This window comes from Cannabis sativa, chromosome 4 (assembly GCF_029168945.1).
Source record: "Cannabis sativa cultivar Pink pepper isolate KNU-18-1 chromosome 4, ASM2916894v1, whole genome shotgun sequence".
NCBI lineage: Eukaryota > Viridiplantae > Streptophyta > Magnoliopsida > Rosales > Cannabaceae > Cannabis > Cannabis sativa.
The window spans coordinates 73,754,084-73,763,716 of NC_083604.1; positions in this window are offsets into that span (position 1 = coordinate 73,754,084).

The following is a 9,633-nucleotide window of genomic DNA, read 5'->3' on the forward strand; positions in this document are numbered from 1 at the left end:
GACCCGATTGGAGGCCAAAAATGTCACAACAGTTTTAGTTAGAAATATTGATGAGATTATTGGGATAAGTTGATTTTAGAAATATCGGAGTATTTTAGAGTACTCGAAGTTGGCTAAATACCTTAGAAATAGAAATTTCTTAATGGCTAAGAAATTATAAGATAACTATTAATAATAAAATTTTTATTAATATTATTATATTATTATTATTAATATATTATATTATTATTATTATTATTATTATTATTATTATTATATTATTATAATATTATTTATATATATAAGTTAACGTAAGTTAACTTATATATATATTAAGTTATCAGTGAAACAGAACAGTTCGACGAACGAAACCCTCGTTCTCCCTCCTTCGATAAAACCTTCTCCCCTTATATCTATTTTCTTCAATTTTCAATCCAAAACTTAGCGATCTAAGCTCTGGTAGTAGCAGGATAGCAAATCTTTGAAGAGGGAAAGCTTAAGGTATGGTTTAATTTCGTTTTAAGTTTAAAAACAATTGGTTTCGTATAGGGGTTTTGTGAATTAGAATAGTTATGAAGGTTCTGACCTTATAGAATTGTTCTCGGGTAGTCATGGGACTAGTTTCGATATTTTCTTGTTGAATTAGAAGTGATTTTTGAGTTAGAAATCGAGTTTGGAACTTTTTAAAGCTTAGTCCGAACGTTAATGGCGTTTTTCATTTAAGGGGTCGATTTTTATTTCTGTTACGTAAGGATGGTAGTATTTATGGCATACATGCACCCTGTGAAGTTTGGAGTGATTTGGATAAGTTTTGGTAGTGTTTCGGTGAGTGCGAAAATTGAAATTTTCGTATTTAACAGTTTATAGAAATTCCTAAGAGATCAGAAATCGTATTTTTGTCATAACTTTTGACTCAGGTGTCCGTTTTGGACATTCTATATACCGTTTCGAAGATTGCGACGAGCTCTTCAACATGGTGTATGTTTTAGAGCCAAAATATAAGTTTTATTTTAGTGTATTTATACTGCGGGGTTCGGTAGAAAACCCTCGATTGTCTTATGTGAATATAAGCAGTGTTTTGGGATAAACACTTATTGGTTTATCGTTGTTGTGACATAGGGCTGAGATCATCGGGGATAGTTCTCCACTTGGGTTGGCTGAAATATATGAATCGGATTAAAGGTAAGAAAAGTATATTGTACCGCATAGTACGTTGTATGTAATACGTTAGTATTGTTATGAATTGATCAATATTGAGATATAGTTAATATTGTTATATATAGAAAAGTATATTGTACTGCATAGTACGTTGTATGTAATACCGTTAGTATTGTTATGAATTGATCAATATTGAGATATAGTTAATATTGTTATATATAGAAAAGTATATTGTACTGCATAGTACGTTGTATGTAATACCGTTAGTATTGTTATGAATTGATCAATATTGAGATATAGTTAATATTGTTATATATAGAAAAGTATATTGTACTGCATAGTACGTTGTATGTAACACAGTTAGTATTGTTATGAATTGATCAATATTGAGATATAGTTAATATTGTTATATATTGAAAAGTATATTGTACTGCATAGTACGTTGTATGTAATACAATTAGTATCGTTATGAATTGATTAATATTGAGATATAGTTATATATTGAAAAGATTGATTAGTTGAGTATTGATAATGTGATAATATTATGCATGTGATATGTTGGCTCACCTGATTAGGTGATGCAATTTTCCTGGTAACGTACTGGGCGTAAGTACGGGTGTTAGTGATATATGATGAGTACCAAGTGTAGGTACGGGCTCACCTGATTAGGTGATGCGATTTTCCTGGCGACGTACTGGGCGTAAGTACAGGCGTCAGTGACATGATAAGTACCGGGCGTAGGTACGAGCTCGTCTAATTAGACGATGCGATATATTGGTGCCAGATTGTGGCACGGGCTCACCTGATTAGGTGATGCAATTGTATGATATATGGGTCCAGGTTTTTGGGCATAAGCTCACCTGATTAGGTGATGCAGTTATGCGACATATGGGTGCCAGGCTATGGCATGGGCTTGCCTGATTAGGCGATACAATACAAGATCATCAGATTAAAGCATCGACTTGCCTAATTAGGCAACATGATGTCATGAAGATGGTTGCTTTATGAGGTAACATATATATTATTTATATGATTAAATGAATATGAATTCCATTATTGGTATAATGGTTTTGTATTACCAAATATTTGTATACTAATGTTTATTCGTGGCAGATGCCAGTAGTGATTTGGATTTCATCTTATGAACAAAGTGTGATGGTTTGATTCTTATTGTGTATAAATGACAATATTCGAATAATAAGCTATATGATTGTTATTATTACTTTTCTTGCTGAGTCATTGTGACTCACGGGTCTTATGTGGTGCGAGGTAAAGGCAAAGAAAAGCTAGATCAACCATGAGGTGGCCGGTCTTCTCCAAAGAATGTACATATTGACCTCGCCGCACAATGCGTGCGGGATTCTTAGAAGTTGTTTTAGATTTGTATCTGCTGTGTATTTTGATTTTATATTGAAATGGTTGTCGTATATATTTCCTTAACAAAACTTTTTATAACAGGGATCTCCAAAACACACTTTTGATGCTGCTATAATGTCTATTTTTAGTATTTTATTTTGGTCAACTTTTTAATATTATTACGGTTTTTGATAATTAATTATTCTACTAGTTTTTAAAATCACACACGTGGCGTCCCTATAGATTAGGGTGTTACAACTTGGTATCAGAGCAGCCATGGTTTTAAAGGTCCTGAAGACTGGTCGAATATGTACATTTGCTGCGAGGACAGGTCAACTCATGGTATAGTAAGTGTTTATATTAATTGCTATTGGATTACCTGCCTAGGCTATTATAAAGTATGTTGGAAAGTAGCATACTGATAATTTTTATAATAATATGTGTATGGTATATGCATATTGATATTAATATCCGTTTGAGTTTTAAATAGTCAGAAGATGTGGACTAAATATGTGATAAGTTATACAGCAAGGGCAATCAAATAGTCTGATTAGCGAGCTATTTGGGCTCAGGGCAAACAATATGGAAGAGAATTATTTATTGCCATAATGCTGGGAACATGTAAATTCTGTTATACAGGACATGATTAGACGACAAGAAAAAAAAAATCTAAGATTTGAAAAGATAGCAGGCTCATCTTGTGTCTGTTCTTATACTACTGACACTTCCTGTTGTACCACTGGATGTGGTGGAATAGATAAAGCCAACTTACTAGTAGATCAAGAAGCAAAAACTAAATGACCCACAAATTATGGGATAGAACGAAAGGTTCTAGGGTGACCATGATAGCGGTCAAAGTGAGTATAAGAAATGGCGACCTTATCCTGAGTGTTCAAAATGCAAAAAGGCGCCATTTGAGCCAATGTAGAGCCATATCTTGTTTTTTATGGGGTAGTGGGTCATCTGAAAAGAACCTACACGTAGTTAAGAAAGACTTATGTTAAAGGAGAAAAGTGTACGAGTCTTGCCCAAGTGCTGGTTATGACTCAAGGGGACAGGGATATCGGTCCTTCGGCCGACTCAAGTTAGAATTTATGGGCAATATTATAATTTCTATTGATATTAAACATTATACATTTAGTTAGAGACATCAAGAAATCTGAATGAACTGTGCATGTATGTTATTTAGTGGTAACCCATTTAACAGGGTAGACAGATTGGAAGGATGACAATATGAGTTAAATTGTTAATATTCCCTAGTGGAATATAGAAAATGAGTAGTTAATGGAGGCATCGATCTAATTGATTCAAATAACAAAATCTTTTGTTTAGAAGTGATCTAGCGTTACCAAAGTTGGGACAATTTATGAGTATTGTCTGGAAGCCTAGATGAATTAAAGGTGACGATTGTGTAGTAATTTTGAGATTATGTAGGAGTGGGACTACCTATGTTAGCAAGAAGCATCTTTTTTTTGGTAGCTCACCATGACGGAACTCCATGGTTGAGTGTCCTTGACTTGAGGTGGTTTCATTTAAGAAAATTTCCCATGAAGCGTGCGAGTAAGAGCAAAGCACGTTAGAAACACTTGGATTGGTCCGTTGGACCAGTCGTCAGTCCAGGAAACAGCTAGAGTGATGCAGTCATGTATAAAAGCCATTAATTCGTGGGAATAAGGGCCCAATGGAGGCTTGAAGCAGTGACGTTACTGAGGTAACGTATAAAAGAACATCAGGAAGAGTAGTGGTATCACTAAGGTAAAGAAGATTACCTAAATTACTTAAGGTGATACGGTAATGATGGAGAGTACTTTATAATTGACTAGATAGTCAATATGGTATATAAGGAGACCATTGACATTCTGGGAAAAGATTACTTTATTGTGCAATTATGGAAAGGCATACTCACCCAGAATGGAGAAAAGCTTATGAATTGAGATGCAATTTAATAGACACGTAATTGAGTGATTGATGGATGTTGGATCACAAAGTAGGTTGTTTATTAAACAACGAGTTATATAATTGAGTGTAGAATAAGTTTTAAAGTGGTTAACGAAGTATGAAGATAGTGATGATTGCAGGGAAGCAATGGTATCATATGAACCAGGGAGTGAAACCTTAGTGGTGATGATGAAAAGAAACTTTAGGATCAAGGAATGATCTTTAATTAATTGTTATTAGTTGAGAATTCGAGAAATGGGTATTTCCAGTTTAGTTGTGGGTACCTGGTATGAGCAGTGTTGCCTCTACTGTATATGTTTAATCAAATTACTTTGTAATGGTGGTTAATCGTAAATGATTGGAAAAAACAAATAATTAATTAAAAGTTGTGTCAATTCAAGGGAAATTGATACAAGTTAAAATAAGTGGAGATGAACAAGATTTAAGTTGAAAATAAGATGGGAATTTCTCAAGTTTAAGTGAACAAAAACCAATGATGAATTGCAAGAGGTTTATGAAGGGAGTGATGGCAATTTAATTTTATTAATGAAAGAATGAAAGCAAGAAATACAATTAAGAACGACAAAAAAAAAGGGGGGCCTCTACTTTCTGATAATCCACCATGAGCTTACCTTGGAGTTAAGCATACTTAACTTGGGTAATCTCAAGATGGGAAATCTTTCGGGGAGTCATCCCGGAAAGCGTATGAGTGAGGACAAAGTACGCTAGAATGATTCATATTAGGATGCAGAATCGATAGTCGTTCCAGAGATTATCAAGAGGAAGTGATGTGTTAATAAGCAGAAATTTACAAGGTATTGAGATAAGTAAGTGGGTGGAAATAAGAAATGCTCTAATTGAATATCTATCAGAAATGAATACTTAACTTGTTACTAAGTTAAGTCCATAGATCAACTTAGGAGATCTCATAGAAGAAGTAGAAAGACATAATTATGAATTTTGTACTATGCGATCTTATGATTTTGACCGAGTAGTAACGATTGGACATACAGAGTTAAATATGTTGTCTATCAGTGTAGACAATTTATACTATAAATGAGAATACAAAATTCATACAAAGGAATAGTCTAATCTTGTAAAATTCCAAGGTTGATATTTTTGGCTATGATGTTAAGAATTAAAGAAGATTATTGAGAACCATGGAAGTTAAAGCGAAAATAGTATAATGCTTTATTCTTGAAAGGTGGGTAACCTGCGAAGATCAATAGAATATTAGAAATATACTGTGAGCATATTTGATAAAGGTTAGAATATCTTAGAATAATATCTTCCCTTATGAGGTGTTTATTTAAAAACTGATAATTAAATATACCACTGGTTAGGTACCTTAATAAGTGTGGTACAAGAGAAATATTATATACATGTTCACTGGATTAAATAGGCTAGGCAGCCTATTAGCTAGCCTTAACTCCTGCGTTGTCCGGAGTATATAATGTGTTTCATGTCTCCATGTTGAGAAAATATGAATCAGACTCGACCCATGTTCTGAGTTGTGACGATGTTAAACTTCAGACAAATTTATTATATGAGAAAAATATCTTGTCCAGGTTTTGGACTAGAAAGCTGAAATGAGACAATTCTACTAGTTAAGGAAGTGCTATAAAAAAACAGTAAGATAGAAGCAGCAATTTGAGAATTAGAATCATAAATATGGGGGTAATATCCCGAATTGTTTAAATAAATTTCGAGGACGAAATTTTTATAAGGAGGGGATGGTTGTAATATCCCGATAAGCCTAATGGTAAATAATTAGAGTTTATACTGTACTATGAGTTAATCAGGTAATTAGTGGGATTATGATCTTACTAATCTATTTCAGTATAATATTTAAATTTTGCTATAAGTAAGTAAATAATCGTAATTTGTTAATTACGGAGATTTATATAGCATGTGTGAATGTAATATGAGCTATATGTGGAATAAAAATATTTTCAGGTTGGGCGACCCTGGAGACTTAATAAGTAGATACATAAGCGTAATTTGTTAATTACGGAAATTTATTTGAAATACGTGGATATAATATGAGTTATTTGTGAAATAAAAATATTTTCAAGTTTGGCGACCCTGGAGACCCGATTGGAGGCCAAAAATGTCACAACAGTTTTAGTTAGAAATATTGATGAGATTATTGGGATAAGTTGATTTTAGAAATATCGGAGTATTTTAGAGTACTCGAAGTTGGCTAAATACCTTAGAAATAGAAATTTCTTAATGGCTAAGAAATTATAAGATAACTATTAATAATAAAATTTTTATTAATATTATTATATTATTATTATTAATATATTATATTATTATTATTATTATTATTATATTATTATAATATTATTTATATATATAAGTTAACGTAAGTTAACTTATATATATATATTAAGTTATCAGTGAAACAGAACAGTTCGACGAACGAAACCCTCGTTCTCCCTCCTTCGATAAAACCTTCTCCCCTTATATCTATTTTCTTCAATTTTCAATCCAAAACTTAGCGATCTAAGCTCTGGTAGTAGCAGGATAGCAAATCTTTGAAGAGGGAAAGCTTAAGGTATGGTTTAATTTCGTTTTAAGTTTAAAAACAATTGGTTTCGTATAGGGGTTTTGTGAATTAGAATAGTTATGAAGGTTCTGACCTTATAGAATTGTTCTCGGGTAGTCATGGGACTAGTTTCGATATTTTCTTGTTGAATTAGAAGTGATTTTTGAGTTAGAAATCGAGTTTGGAACTTTTTAAAGCTTAGTCCGAACGTTAATGGCGTTTTTCATTTAAGGGGTCGATTTTTATTTCTGTTACGTAAGGATGGTAGTATTTATGGCATACATGCACCCTGTGAAGTTTGGAGTGATTTGGATAAGTTTTGGTAGTGTTTCGGTGAGTGCGAAAATTGAAATTTTCGTATTTCACAGTTTATAGAAATTCCTAAGAGATCAGAAATCGTATTTTTGTCATAACTTTTGACTCAGGTGTCCGTTTTGGACATTCTATATACCGTTTCGAAGATTGCGACGAGCTCTTCAACATGGTGTATGTTTTAGAGCCAAAATATAAGTTTTATTTTAGTGTATTTATACTGCGGGGTTCGGTAGAAAACCCTCGATTGTCTTATGTGAATATAAGCAGTGTTTTGGGATAAACACTTATTGGTTTATCGTTGTTGTGACATAGGGCTGAGATCATCGGGGATAGTTCTCCACTTTGGTTGGCTGAAATATATGAATCTGGATTAAAGGTAAGAAAAGTATATTGTACTGCATAGTACGTTGTATGTAATACTGTTAGTATTGTTATGAATTGATCAATATTGAGATATAGTTAATATTGTTATATATAGAAAAGTATATTGTACTGCATAGTACGTTGTATGTAATACCGTTAGTATTGTTATGAATTGATCAATATTGAGATATAGTTAATATTGTTATATATAGAAAAGTATATTGTACTGCATAGTACGTTGTATGTAATACCGTTAGTATTGTTATGAATTGATCAATATTGAGATATAGTTAATATTGTTATATATAGAAAAGTATATTGTACTGCATAGTACGTTGTATGTAACACGCTTAGTATTGTTATGACTTGATCAATATTGAGATATAGTTAATATTGTTATATATTGAAAAGTATATTGTACTGCATAGTACGTTGTATGTAATACAATTAGTATCGTTATGAATTGATTAATATTGAGATATAGTTATATATTGAAAAGATTGATTAGTTGAGTATTGATAATGTGATAATATTATGCATGTGATATGTTGGCTCACCTGATTAGGTGATGCAATTTTCCTGGTAACGTACTGGGCGTAAGTACGGGTGTTAGTGATATATGATGAGTACCAAGTGTAGGTACGGGCTCACCTGATTAGGTGATGCGATTTTCCTGGCGACGTACTGGGCGTAAGTACAGGCGTCAGTGACATGATAAGTACCGGGCGTAGGTACGAGCTCGTCTAATTAGACGATGCGATATATTGGTGCCAGATTGTGGCACGGGCTCACCTGATTAGGTGATGCAATTGTATGATATATGGGTCCAGGTTTTTGGGCATAAGCTCACCTGATTAGGTGATGCAGTTATGCGACATATGGGTGCCAGGCTATGGCATGGGCTTGCCTGATTAGGCGATACAATACAAGATCATCAGATTAAAGCATCGACTTGCCTAATTAGGCAACATGATGTCATGAAGATGGTTGCTTTATGAGGTAACATATATATTATTTATATGATTAAATGAATATGAATTCCATTATTGGTATAATGGTTTTGTATTACCAAATATTTGTATACTAATGTTTATTCGTGGCAGATGCCAGTAGTGATTTGGATTTCATCTTATGAACAAAGTGTGATGGTTTGATTCTTATTGTGTATAAATGACAATATTCGAATAATAAGCTATATGATTGTTATTATTACTTTTCTTGCTGAGTCATTGTGACTCACGGGTGCTATGTGGTGCAGGTAAAGGCAAAGAAAAGCTAGATCAACCATGAGGTGGCAGTCTTCTCCAGCAATGTACATATTGACCTCGCCGGCCTGCGTGCCGAGTTGCCAGAAGTTGTTTTAGACTGGCTGTATCTGCTGTGTATTTTGATTTTATGTTTAAATGGTTGTCGTATATATTTCTTTAGCAAAACTTTTTACAATAGGGATTCCCGGAACACACTTTTTATGCCGTTATAATGTCCATTTTTAGTGTTTTATTTTAGTCAAGTTTTTAATATTATCACGGTTTTTAATAATTAATTATTCTATTAGTATTAAACTAGTTTATAAAATCACACACGTGGCGTCCCTATAGATTAGGGTGTTACAACCAATTTCTTCACGAATCGCGTTTCTCACTTTATTTCCAGATACATGCAAAATTTGTTTTTGCGTTGTTGGTGATGTATATGTGGCATTTCGTGGAGCTTTATCCAAAACTTCCGCTACCTTATCATTATAGGAAGTTATGAAACTCAATAACTCTAAAAAGTTTCCCCGATTAATTGAAGTTTTAGATTCATTATGACCTCTAAAAATGCTTGAAATGTAAGCCACCTAATCCCCTCAATTGATGTTTTCAAACGAAGTCTATTGTCAGCAATTTCTTGTGATGTGAAGTTTGCAAACCTTCTTCCAATATGTATTGGTTGGTTCATGAGATCTGCAACTGCTTTCTCAGAATTTCTAT